This window comes from Geospiza fortis, unplaced genomic scaffold (genome assembly GCF_000277835.1).
Source record: "Geospiza fortis unplaced genomic scaffold, GeoFor_1.0 scaffold47, whole genome shotgun sequence".
In the NCBI taxonomy this organism is placed as follows: domain Eukaryota; kingdom Metazoa; phylum Chordata; class Aves; order Passeriformes; family Thraupidae; genus Geospiza; species Geospiza fortis.
Window position 1 is genome coordinate 575,021 of NW_005054569.1, and position 13,378 is coordinate 588,398.

Sequence of the window (13,378 nt, forward strand, 5' to 3'; positions counted from 1 at the left end):
TTTAAATATATAAAAACATTTATACTGTACTGTGTAAAGTAGATCTTTGAAGCACATTCTTCTTTTCATAGGCATTTCTGGTAAAACAATGTAAGGGAAACATTAGATATCAATTTAATGGAATAGTTTAGAAAATATATACAAATGATTACACTTAGCCCTGTGGAATTGTAAGAAATTAAAATATCATTGGATCCAGACAGGCGTAGGTTAATGCAGTATTTCAGTTCCATAACAGGATAGTTCATTCCCTCAACTGCTACCAACAGGGTGTACGCTTTGAATTTATGTTTCTTTTTGCCACATTATATTGCTGTAGTGCTTGTACGTGCTTTAGAAATGTGCATAATGCTACTCATTTTAGTATGTTACTTCTATATTGTTATTGTTTATTTTTTGATCTTTTAATAAAGTGTATAAAATTCTTGGTTATGTTTTTTATGGATCCATATCTACACATTAATAGGAGTTTACTTTAAAAACTTTTCAAGTTCCAGTTTATTAGTCCCAAACTTCAAAGATTCTGATGTAAAAATAATAACTAATGAATTTGAATCAATGTTATATCTGAAGTGTAGATCAACAGAATAAATTTCTTTCCAGAAAATACCTTCAGTATTTTGAATTCTGTAGCCAGTGCCTCCTTTTTACTGGATGCATTCGGCCTATCATATTAAAGTTACTAACACAAGACAGACATTTGTATTTTAGAAAAATAAAAAGTAAAACTTTCCAGATGCTGCCTTTTGGTTTCTCTCGTGCCTTAGACCTTTGGAGACACATGTGATGTGGTCTGCTTGGCTTGTGTTTTTCCATGCTTCCTTTCTGACCCTGTCTGTGATGCGATTAGAGAGGAGATCAGAGCTGTGCATTTGAAGATAACCATGAAGAATGAATCAACTCCCATTCAAAGGCCTGCAGCTTTTGTAGAACAGTGGTTTGTGTATTAATTTTTCTCTTTCAGCATTCGTGCCATTTTGAATGTCCCAGTGCAATAATACAGCAGTGAGCTCCCCTTTGGCAGCAGCCTGGATTCCCCAGCTCTCTTCCAAGTGCCCAGCTCATCCCGGGCTGCCTGGCCAGCACAAACTGGGGCTGCCTCTCACCATGGTCTGGAGCCACCCTGGCCAATCTGGGTCTGGGCTGCTGCAAGAGAAAATTGCTTCTTGATGAGCTTGTTTGTGCTTTCTGTAACATTATGTAGATTTAGATGTAAGAAAAACTGCTCAACAGTGAGGCCACCCTGGTCACCATCCTGTTACCAATAGTGCTGCGTCAGAGGGGCTTTCACCCCTCAACTGCCTCACCGTCACCACGTGCTCCACCAAGGCTTAAAGCTGGAGGCACCGGGCCAGGACACGTGGCTGTGCCAGGCCACAGTGTCACCCAGGCCAGGACACATGGCTGTGCCAGGCCACAGTGTCACCTGGCTCACGGGAGGCAGAGGACAGCGTCGGAGCCCCGAGGATGTGAGTAACTTCCCCAATGTGAGTAACTGCCCCAAGGACGTAACTGCCCTTGTGATGTAACTGCCCCAAGGACGTAACTGCCCCGAGGGTGTGAGTAACTGCCCCTGTGATGGGCGAGTGTCAGTGGCGGTGCAGCCTCAGCACCCGGGCGGCCGTGACGGGACATGGGACACGGGACACGGCTGTGACGGGTGAGCCTGGATGGTGCAGCCTGGTGCCAGCATGAGGGAGTCCCCTCTCAGCAGGGGAGGGATCCTTGGCTGTTTTCCCGAAGGAGTTTAAGAATTTGACTCCTGGCACTTGGGAGAGAGATTAGGATTGGGAGTTTGAGGATGTGTTTCAGGGGATGTGGGTGCAGTAGAGCTGCTCGGGGCAGGAGTGGTGGCCAGGGGAGGCTGGGCAGACACTGCTCAGTAGGACAAGCTGCTGACTTTGAGAACAGACAGACTGAGCCCAGGACAAATTATGTAACTGCTGCTTTTTCATCAGCCTGTTCCCCTGACTTATCTTTGCAGGTTAATTGACTCTATTTGTGTGTCAAGGCCACTTAGAGCTTTCTTCTATAAATGACTCCTGCCTCATCTGATGGCACAGTTAAATGTCTGAATTGTTTCTAAGATGAAAAAAAAGTGGAACTGAAACTTTTCTAGGCAGTTGTTGTGGAAGCATGGGATCCTTCCTGAATGGTTACTCATAATTTCTATTGCTAGCTTTGGTCTGACCTTCTTTCCATGCAGAATGGAGACAGGGGCTTTCAAGTGATGCATTTTATGGAGATTTGGGATGGGCTGGGCCTTGGCTGCCTGGAGACACCAGCTCTGCTCAGAAGCCTCCCCATGGAGGAGGTTGGGGCTTGGAGTCCCACACTAGAACTAAAAATTGAGGGTAATCCATCAACAAGAGACGTTAAATTGTGTTTCAAGGCCAAACAGCATCCTTGGGCCAGGGATGTGGGATTTTACCTGGGGTCCATTTGCAGAAGTTACAGGAGGAGCTGCTGCAAACTGCTTTATAGGTGGAGTTGGATGAAAGGATCTGACCAAAATTATTCATGATGCTCTATTTACAGCATGTGTCATTTTGAAGTCTTGCAGCACCTGGCCCATCTACTTTTTCACTGGGGCTTGTTTGTGCAGGAAAGTCAAGTTTCATACAAAAACCTCTTTTAGCTCTTTGGCTGTTGAAGCTTCAGTGGGGAACATGGGAAAAATTCAATTTTTCCAGACTTGCTCCACATTCAGATGGTCCAAAGCCAGTTTTTATTCAATCTGGTCTTAGTGCTGGATAAATAGATGATTTTTGATCTATTTATTATGAGAAATAAGAGAATGGAGAAAAGTTTGGCTAATCCCCAATGAGTTGTGGATCTAAAATATGCTCTCCAACACAAGCAGCCCACAGCAGGGGTTGAGTCAGAGTGCAGGGCAGTGTGAGGAGCAGCCTGCACCCTCTCACCTGTGCTCTGAGCTGTTACTGCAGACAATGGACTCAGGTGCCTCCTCCAGCCCAGGTGAGATGTGCCTTGAGCACATCTCTGAGATGGCAGCACTTGCTGTCCACAGACAGCTCAGAGGCCTCCCATGCTCAGTGAGTGGGCTGGGAGGCCTCTGAGCTCTCTGTGGACAGGGAGACAGAAAAAGCCACAGCCTGAAGGCCATGGGGGACAGGCTTGGAGGAGCAGCCACCCAGCTCTGATGGGTCACAGCAAGGCCTGGCTCAGTCAGAAGATGTTTGCTTTGCCCTTCCCTCCTCCTTTCGCCTTTTCAGGGCAGTGCTGCGAGTCTTTAGCACCACATGCCCTGGCATCTGCCCTGCTGTTCCCACTGCCCTTCCCCTGGATCGAATGTGTAAGCCCAGCCCCGAGGGGATGGCACTGACACCTCATCCCCTGCCTGAGGCAGGAGGCCCTGGCACAGTGCTGCTGCACCATTTCTCTCTTCACAGCCACAGCTGGGCTCCACAGAGGTATTTCTGCTTTGCTCCATGGCTGGGAAAAATGATTTGCTGGTAAATGTTATCAGATGCTGCTTCTGCTTTAATGCTTCACAGCACCAAGCCTCAGCCCATCTCCATGGCAGTGCTTCTGCTGCAGTTCTGCATGTCCTGTGCCCCCCATGGCCCCACCTGCCCCACAGCCCTGCCAGCCCCCAGTTTTGCCCCCACACCTGCAGCACAGTGCACCTGAATGTCTGGCAGGGCTGCCAGTGGTGAACAGCTCCTGGTGATCACATCAAGGGGCGCTGGGACAGCACCAAGCCTCAGCCCATCTCCATGGCAGTGCTTCTGCTGCAGTTCTGCATGTCCTGTGCCCCCCATGGCCCCACCTGCCCCACAGCCCTGCCAGCCCCCAGTTTTGCCCCCACACCTGCAGCACAGTGCACCTGAATGTCTGGCAGGGCTGCCAGTGGTGAACAGCTCCTGGTGATCACATCAAGGGGCGCTGGGGGTGTTTTGGGCTGCATGTGGCTGCACCAAAGGAAAGGTGCTTGTGCTTTGTAAAGCTTCTGGAAAACTCTTGTTGAAGGAAACTGTGTTTTGCTTTCCCCCACAGAAGCCTGAATCAAAGCCATCAGCCACTTGCCCTGTGGGGTGAGCCTGCCTGACGGTCACACCCTGCTATTAAGGAGACACAGGATATTCCATCGCAGTTCTCAGAGCCATGTGTGGCTGTGCCAAGGCAGAGCAAATACAAAGGTAAGACCGTGTATTCTCTGGGGTGCAAGGTGCTGGTGGCCACCCACACCCCATGATGCTGGGGTGTGCAGAAGCAGCAGGTGCTGGCTCAGCAGCTCCCCTGTCTGGAGCATCCCTTGTGCTTTGGAAGCTGGATGTGCCCAGCCCTGCTGTCCTGGCTGTGTTGTGACCCCCAGTGAGGTTTGGGACAGGCAGGGCCTCAGCAGTGCTGGCAGCAGCAGGACGGGTGACGCACAGGTCACACATCACGATGCCACTTGTGCTATTGCATAAATCAAGGGGATTTGGGTGAGGGCAACGAGGGCAACTTGGGGCTCTGAGCTGGGGAGGATGAGGCCTTGGAAGATTTTAATTTTCTACAGTGAACAGTCTGAGGGTGGGGGCTGTGGCCACACTTGGACCAGTGGGGATAGACTGAGGGTAGCCCACGCTGAGGAGGGAGGTGGGCTGCAGTTCCCCCCACCAGGCTCTCGCCCCTCTGCCAGCTTTGCTCAATTATGGGAAATCCTTTAAGCTTTTGCATTAGTGCTGTATTTAGGTCTGCACTGTATTAGGGCTTGGCATAGGGAGCACAGTGAGATTTCTCACTTAATAAAGAATGTTTTAAAGGCATTTGTCACCGTGCCTGCTGCTGGGAGCCAGCTCTCTGGGCAGGCAGGGAGGGTGCTGGGGGAGGTGAGGGAGCTGGGCTGGCTCCAAGGCCTGCTGTGCTTGGCCCTGGCCAGGTCCCATCCCTGCCCCTGTGCTCCCCCGCTGAACATTGGAACAGAGAGTCCTGGTGTGCCCCCATTACCCACCCAGCCAGGGGGTACCTCAGGTTGTGCATCCCAGGGCTGCAGCTGGTGACCTCCCCACCCCTCTGCATCAGCACAGCTGCTGGCAAAGCCCAGCCACCCTCCCGTGAGGCTGCAGGGCTGCTGTGCTGGCAGGGGGCCCATCCATCCTGCTGGCAGTAAATGTGTCATTGGTGGTGAGCAGGGATCATGAGTCACCAACGCCCACCCCAGCCAGCCTGGCCACTCCTGGCACTGGGCTGCAGAGCAGGAGCTGGGACAGATCTGCCTCCTCCTCTGCCTCTCCCACCTGCAGCCTCACCAGCCTGCCTCTTCCACAGGGCACCAAATGATGGGGTATCCCTCAGGCAGCGCTTACCTGGGGCTGAGGTGACAGTAACCCCCCGTGGACCAGTGTGGGGATGTGATGGTGCCCTCCCAGCCCTGCTCGCAGGTGTCTGACACTGCCTCAGCTCTACCCCTGGGTCTTGGACAGCTTGGCAAGGATGGGGCTGAGGGGGCTGCCTGAGGAAATGTGTGTCCCCTGGACTGTAAGTAGCTGAAGCTGGGGCTGGGCCAGCTCAGGGTCTGCTGCTGGGAGCCAGGAGGAGCCTCTGGACTCCCCTTTCAGTGTGGATTTTTCTTTTAATTTGGTAATTGTTCAGCCAACAGAGTATTAGATAGAGATTTTGAGCCTCTGGTGATGGGCTGTGGCAAATGGCCCACACTCTTGTGGAGGGCAAAGCTCAACCCTTGGCTTGAGGGCAAGTGAGGAGCCTCCTCTCCCTGCTCAGCCTCGTGAGTGACACTTCACCACTTGGATCCTTGTCCCCAAACTCCAACCCCTGCAGTTGTTGTGAGGGCCACAACCTGGAGAAAGCCTGGCTTCTGCATCAGCCCATGGCTGCTCATGAAGGACAGGAGAGAAGCTGTGCTGTGGCTCAAGTGACATCCCTAGGCAAGCCCAGTGTAGGTGCATGTGGCAGCCCCCTTGTTGGGGGCTCAGCTGGGAGCCCTGGCAGCTTCTTCCCTTTTCCCTCAGAGCTGCTGCATGAGCAGGAAAAGAAAAATTTTGTGGGATTGTTGTGGATCTGCTGCTGAACCAGGCCCCAGAGCAAAAGCCTCTCCCAAAACCACCACTGGGGTCCCCAGGGAGGGCCCCAACCCCAGAGAAAAATCATCAGACAGGGAAAGCTTTAATTTCCTTTCTGTCTTTGCCTTCTCCAGGGCCAGGCTTGATTATTCCTTTCAGCAACACAAAGTGCTAGAGAGGCTCAGCAGCCAGAGATCAATTTTCTCTGCTCTTGGTGCAATGTGTTTGTGCAGGGGGAAGTGGCTTTTTCCTTCCCTTCCCATTGTGCTGAGCCTTGGTGGGTGGCACCAGGGGCAGTGGCAGCTGCATTGCCAGAGGGAGGGTGGCAGGGAACGTGTGCCAGCCCTCACCTGGTGCTCTGCTGATGGAGGGTGTCAAAGCCTTTCACTCACAGCCATTGAAGAGCAAAGATATTGCTGGGAAAGAAATCCCAGCTTGTCTCAGACATCAGTATCACTCTGAGGCACAGTGCAGGGTGGGACTCTCCACTGCTGCCTCTGCTCCTGCTGTGACATCCCCTCTCATTCACCACTTGCTAATGGAGGACAACTTTCTTTCTAGGGAACATGCAAAAATTTGTCTCCACAGGAATAATATGCAAAGATCTCATGTTTAAGTGATTGGAGCATTGTGGCAGCACAAGGTATAAAGTCTGAACACAGAGGGATTCAAGATAGTTCTCAATTATGCAGACAAGATAAGGAAAAAAAATTTAGAGAATTTCAGAATTTTAAGATGATGGGAAAGAATTTGGCATGGGATTAAATATTAGGGAAAAGATTAGACCAGCAAAAAAGCAGATGAGAAAAGCCTGAGGGGTGAGGCAGATGGACCAGAGCAAGGAAAGCTGTCAGCCCACAGACAAGGACTGTGGATAAGGACTAACCAAGGGATGAGTCCTAGCACTGTCCCCACAGCATCCCAAGTCCACATTCCCACACTGGAGCTGTGGCACAAGGCAGAGGGAAGAGCATCCTCTCCCTGGCACTGGCATGGCTGGACTGGCTCAGGGGCTGCTGACAATGAGGTGCCCATGGCTGTGGATCAGTGAGGCAATGGATCAGTGAGGCAGTGAGCCCTCTGAGTGGTGGCTCAGCCCATGCAGGGCTGTTGGTCCATCTGTGCAGGGATGAAAAGTGCCTGCCTGGTCCTGGAGGCTGGGAGGGAGCACCAGCCTGGCAGAGTCACAGTTTGCTTCCACCAGCCACTGGTTTGATCCTTTTCAGACTGTGCAAATTAGGAAACTCTGAAACACCGAAGTGTCACACTGCAATGCCAGGCAGCAGCCCTTTGCTTCTTTAAGCAGAAATACAGCTGGGGTTTGGATCACCAGCTTTTATCCACAAAATGCTCAAGCAGTTCATAAACTGCAGAACAAAATACTAAAGACTGCAGGTAATTATGGCAGAGACCTCTGGAGTCCTCTCAGCATGAGGAGCCCCAGCAAAGCTGTCGATGGCTCCCACTGCTTCTGGTCCTGGCTGGCAAATATTAATTTTGGTTTTTTTCAAGTCGAGAAATTAACTGCTTTGCAACCCCATCTAATTTGAATACTCTAATTAAGTAGTTTCGGTGCTTTTCTCCTCCCAGGACTTTCCCTGGCCAAGCACTTTAACCCCTTGGTTCCCAGGCTCCTGGAGCAGTCAGCCTCTGAGGTCTGCTGGTTTGGCTCCCTTGGATGATGATGATGATGATGATGGATGCCACATGTCATCCAGGCTGCAGATCTCCAGGGTGTTATGAAGACCCTTGCTGGTGTCTGGATTGTCTCCAAGCAGCCAGGTGTTCTTTCCAGGAGAGCTGACAGGCTCTGGTGTGGAGGACACACAGCTCTGTCCCATCGGCCTCCCTTGACAGGAAAGCTGATCAAGTGTCTCATAATGAGCTCGCCGTGTTCCTGCTCTGCAATGCTTTGTTGGCTGCTGGCAAAGACAGCCTGGGGGGAAGCTCTGCCTGGCTCCCACTGCCCATGGCTCTGCCACTGCACTGCTATGGAAAGCCTTTCCCTCTGGCCTCAGGCTGATCTCTGGAGGCAGCTCATCCAAGATGTGCAGGGTGGCCATTTGGGGACATGTGCCAGGCACGGGGACTCTGCTGATGTGTTTGTGTGGCTGGGGAAAAGAGCTGGATGGGAAAGTGAGAGTCCTCAGCATGGGCAACAGGGCCATGCCTGGGAGATGGCCTGTGATATTCTGATTTGATATTCCATGACTCTAAATCAAGTGGGATGTGCCACCCTGCAGCATTTGGTGACAGTGGCACTGCCCACCTGGGAAGAATCTCCCACACCATGAAGCACCATGAGTGCTGCCAGACTCACATATTGTGCATCCCATGCACAATAAGGAAAGCGCCACCAGTATTCCTACAGAAATGTCCCCGTGTCACCCACCCAAGGCACTGGGGAGCCACGAGGACGAGGTGCTCGGCTGTCTCAGTGACACTGCCTGTCCAGGGCAGGGGACAGCACAAGGCAGGGGTGTTCTGGTCTCAGGTCACCGCACAACCTGGCAGTGCCCGCCCCGGGACCCGGCACGCTTTAATGAGCTCAGAGCCTGCATGGAGGAATTAACGACTCGGAATAATACTTGTCACTTCTCTGTGAGGAAATTGTCAAGTGAAAAGCAATTTACTGAAAAAGGAGGGAGGAAAGAAATGGTTTTGCTTATTAAGATCAACATCATATTAAAGTATTTTCTCAATACCCCATTTGGGTTGAATTTTACATTTTCTCTCTCTTGTTCTCACCAATGGGAGTAAAGCAGGGGGTTTCACTCTAATTAATTGTTGTCTGCTTCATTTGGCCAGCAAATTTCATGAGCAAGGTTACACATTTCTGTAGCATTTGAATTTCAAATGCTGCAGGAATATGATAAAAAAAGGAAAACACATGGAATTCTAAAAGCAAATGGAAACCTTTCTGTAAGACATCAGTTTAAAATTGTTTTATACTTACAAATCTTAAAAATATATATTGTCTGGGTATTTACCTTCCCCCTCCTTTCTTTTCATTTGGAGTTTAAAGCAACAGGTTTGGTTTTATGTATTCACTGTTGCCTTTTTTAGCCTTAAGGAGCTGTATTTTCAGTTTTACTCTACTGTGGGCTAGAAACTTTGAAATATGTATTTGTATTTCTATGAAGAGGCTGTCCCATGTGTTGATGATTTAACAAAGGCAAATCTGAGGACAGCCCTGCTCAGCTTTGCAGAAATTTGTGGAAGGTGGTACCCAAGGAGAGGGTGCTGTGCTGGCATCGTGTTGGGCGTGTGCAGGACAGGCCACTCTGAGAGCCAGGAGCTGCAGCTCGGTGTGAGCCCAACAGACCCAGAGAGCAAAAGCTGGAGGCGCTTCCAGGCACCGCAGAAAGGATTACAGCAGCTTGGACTGTGAAGGGCAATGAGGAGAGAGCTCAGCTCGACGTCTGGAGAAAATAGGAAGAGGAATGACCCGTGAAAGCACATTGCTGGCTTCACCAGCACGGCCGGCTCACGTGGAGCAGTGACTCATCACCACCCAGAGACACAGAGATGCTGCTCCTGCGGGCAGGAGGTGCAGCATCAGAGGGGACAACCGGGAGAGAGGGCTGGTGGGGAGCTGAGGGGCTGCAGGCACTGACTGCGGCTGCCTGTGGTGCTGATCAGCACCAGGGCCAAGCTCTTCTAAATGGCTGGTGATCTGGTACCATGTCTGTGAGCCAGAGAGAGATGCTTCTCTCAGAAATCCCAACAGTCTCCTTGTTGTATCAATTATATTTCAGTGCAGCCCTACTTCTGCTTCAGAATTGGTAATTGCTTTGGAAAATATCCTTTACCTCTTTTGAAGCACCATCATACTTGTTGTTGCAACTAAAGTAATGGCTAAAAGCTGAGGGATGGCAGAAAATCAGAAATTTCTGAGAAAGGTCCTCAGGATTTGCCTCTGAGTCATCTCTATATTGGCAGGAAAAGCTGGCAAAAAAGAAAAGCATCTCTGCAGGCTCTGAAACAGCCCCAGAATTAGGAGTCTGGGCCAGGTGGACACATTCAACCCCTAAGACACATTTCACTGGAACCTGACAGGGCTGGGATCAAAAGCTGTCATTGCAGTTATGTGACTGGTGTAACATGACCTCCTTGAATGAGCTGCATGTGAGAGCAGCCCCCGGTGCCCCAGTAGCCATTCGAGCCCTGAGGAGCTGGTCCTACCCTGCAGCTTCCCTACTGAACACCATAAGGCACAATAAGTGGATTAGCAAAACCTCTGGAAGAGGCAGAGAAGAAAGGACACTGGGCCTTAAGCTGGTTTTGCATGTATTTACGCAAATGACGTCCCCAGCTAGATGGTAACTGAGGTGAAGCCTGGGCTATCCCTGCTGCAGCCTTCCTGCCAGGGGAGAGCCTGGTTTGCAGCTCGAGCAGACACAGGGAGTCAGAGCAGATCGATGATGGCAGCGGGGACAGCCCACCAGAGGTGGGGGCAGCCACACAGCACCCACACTGTGCCTGCAGTGGGGAGGCTTTGGCTGCTGGGGGGTGGTGCAGTCCCACCCTGGCATCCACAGGACATGTTCCAGACTCCTCACTCCATCCACGGCTTGCAGAGGCTCCTTTGTCACCTCTCAGGGTTCTGCTCCCAGTCCCACCTCCCTGCTGGGCACAGCACCAGGCAGGATTCATCTCTCGCATTGGTGAGATGGGGATTGCAATTATTCCTGGCCCTTGCTTGTGCCATCTGTCTGTTCCCTGAACATCCCTGCAGGATCTGTGTCTTAGCAGGTTAATTTAATAAGAGCCTGCTTTATTGTTGCTGGCTGCAGGCACAGCATAGAGCAGCTGAGTCCATCAACAGCACAGAGCTGCTCTGGCAGCAATCGAATCCTGCCCGGATGCTCATTTGGGAAGGTTGTTTTGCTGAGAAAGGGCAAACCCTCCTGGGGCAGCGCTGAGGGCTGGGCCCTGCTCCTTTCTCCTTGGCAGGAGCTGTGGAGAAAGTGGCAGCAGAGATTAAATCAGGCCTTTGACCCGGGATGTGCCACACCTCAGGGGAGGGGATGGTGATAGCGTGGGAGTGGCAGAGGTGGTGTTGGCAGGAGGTGCCCTGCATGGCTGGCTCAGGGCTTGGCCATTTATGGCAGAAGCAGCTCTTCCCATCCAGACTTTCAAAACCTTTGACATCACCAGCTATTTTTGTGGCTCGGGATATGTGGTAGGGCACAAGGTGGTGAAAGAGCTGTGCAAACTGTTTAATGAAGGCAATGACTCGTCTTAAGGATAACAAACAACCTGGTGCACTTTGAGATTGGCCCTTTTTTCAGCTATAGGCATATATGCCCAGGTATAAAGTCCTGTGATTTGGGAAATAAATCTTGGCAATCCAAATCAATACTGGAGGAGGGAAAAAAATCCATTTTCCCAATCCTGTGTCCACCTGCTTGGACTTCCCCTCAGCCCAAGAGCGAGACATTGCTGGTTAAAGTCAATTGCACAAAAATATATTTGCCTTTTCTCCCACTGTGCTCTTTGCCCCTTCCTCTCCCGCAGCCATTCCTCCACCCATCACACACATAATGGACCAGCAGTGCCACAAAGACGTGCACATAATGAACCTAAGTGACCGTGTAATCTTATTATTGTCACCCTCATCCTCCCTTGCCCCTTTTCTCCCTCCCCCCATTTGTCACTGTCACCGATTGTGTCACGGTTAAAATTAGATGGGAAGCTCCTCTGGGAGCAACTGCGGCTTTCCTTTATCCCGAGCACCCTGAGTGCATTAAGGTACTTTGCAACAACTCGTGATTTCTAATGGGGTTAAAGTAGGAGGCAGCCTGTTTTAATGCTCACCTTTTTACATTTTCGAGCTGATTCACCAGCCACATGAAAATCTTCCATCCAGGCACGTCTGCCTCCTGCCAGCAATTCACTTGACAACACAATTCTGGAGGCAACAGTGAAGGAAGGAGAGGGCTTTTTACTTACATGTAATAAAGAAGAGTGAATCAAATTTGGTGTAACTTAAGTAAGATTTGTTCTGGAGGATAAAAGTCCTCATTGACCTTTTCCCATAATGGACATGTTCTCTTTATGGAAAGAAAGTGAATAAAATAAAGCTGTTTGTGAAAACAGCCACAAGCAGAGTCACCTCCTCAGTACCTTTGGATGGTTTTAGGCTTGGCCAGGAACTTTTCTATGGCTGCTGGATGCCCAGGAGAAACAAAACGCGGCAGCTGTGTCTGCCCTGGACTTCAATCAAACAGGTGATGCAAAGGGGAAAGGGACAAATCGAGCACTTCACACTGCCTGCTGAAATTCTGCAATAGGCAGGGAACAGCAGAAACAAATGTGTTTATATTGGAGGGGACCTTCTCCTACGGGTGGGAATCATCGAGTCGGGCCTGAAGCTACTGGGGGATTTTATTTTAGAGAGAAAACAGACGCTGATTCTTTTCAGTTGCTTCCTCTTAACAAGGGGGAGTTTCAGTGGCGGGGAAGCGGGGACGTCTCTGGTGCCGTGCTGACACCTGCTGTCAGCACTGCCGCGGGACTGCCGAGCCCGGCCCAGCTCCCCGAGCCCGGCCCGGCCCGGCCCGGCCCAGCCCAGCCCGGCCGGGAATCTCCGGCCGCTTCTGGGGGGAGTTTCACGGAACGGGGAAAAGCGCGGGGCAGTGAGGTTTGGGCAGCTGTGGGAGTGTAAAGGCACGGGACGAATCTTGCAGGTGGAGGTAACACCTTTCACAGAATCCCGGAGTGGTTCGGGTTGGGAAGGACCTTAAAGGCGATCTGGTTTCAGCCCTGCCATGGATGGCCTCGGACGCTCCAGGGATTGGGGCAGCTTCTCTGCACAGCTTGTGCTGGGGGCTCACCACCCTGACAGTAAAGATTTTCTTCCTAATATCGAATCTAAACCTGCACTCTCAGTCAGCCCATTCATTCCCCCTTTCCTGTCACTACATGTATTTGGAAACAGCCCCTCGCTGTCTTTCCTGTAAAATCCCTTCAGGCACTGGAAGGGGCAATTAAGTCACACAGAAGCTTTCTCATCTCCAGGCTGAACAATCCCAATTCTCCCAGCCTTTCCTTATATTAGAGGTGCCCCATCCCTGTGATGAACTTGGTGACCCTCCTTGTCCCCAGCCCAGCGGGCTGCCAGGGATAAGAGCCGCGGTGCCGGTGTCCCACTCTCGACACCCGCCGGTGTCATATCCTGGGTCCCCTCTCCCGCGGTTCTCTTCCCGCAGGGGGTTGAGAGGAGTTTGTTATGGAGTTTGTTCAAGTTATCGAGTGCCGAGCGGGAGCTCGTGGAGGGACAACGCGGCGCTCACAGAGCCGCCCTCTGAGGGGCTGCGGCCGCCATGTCAGGGCCGCCCCGGTGG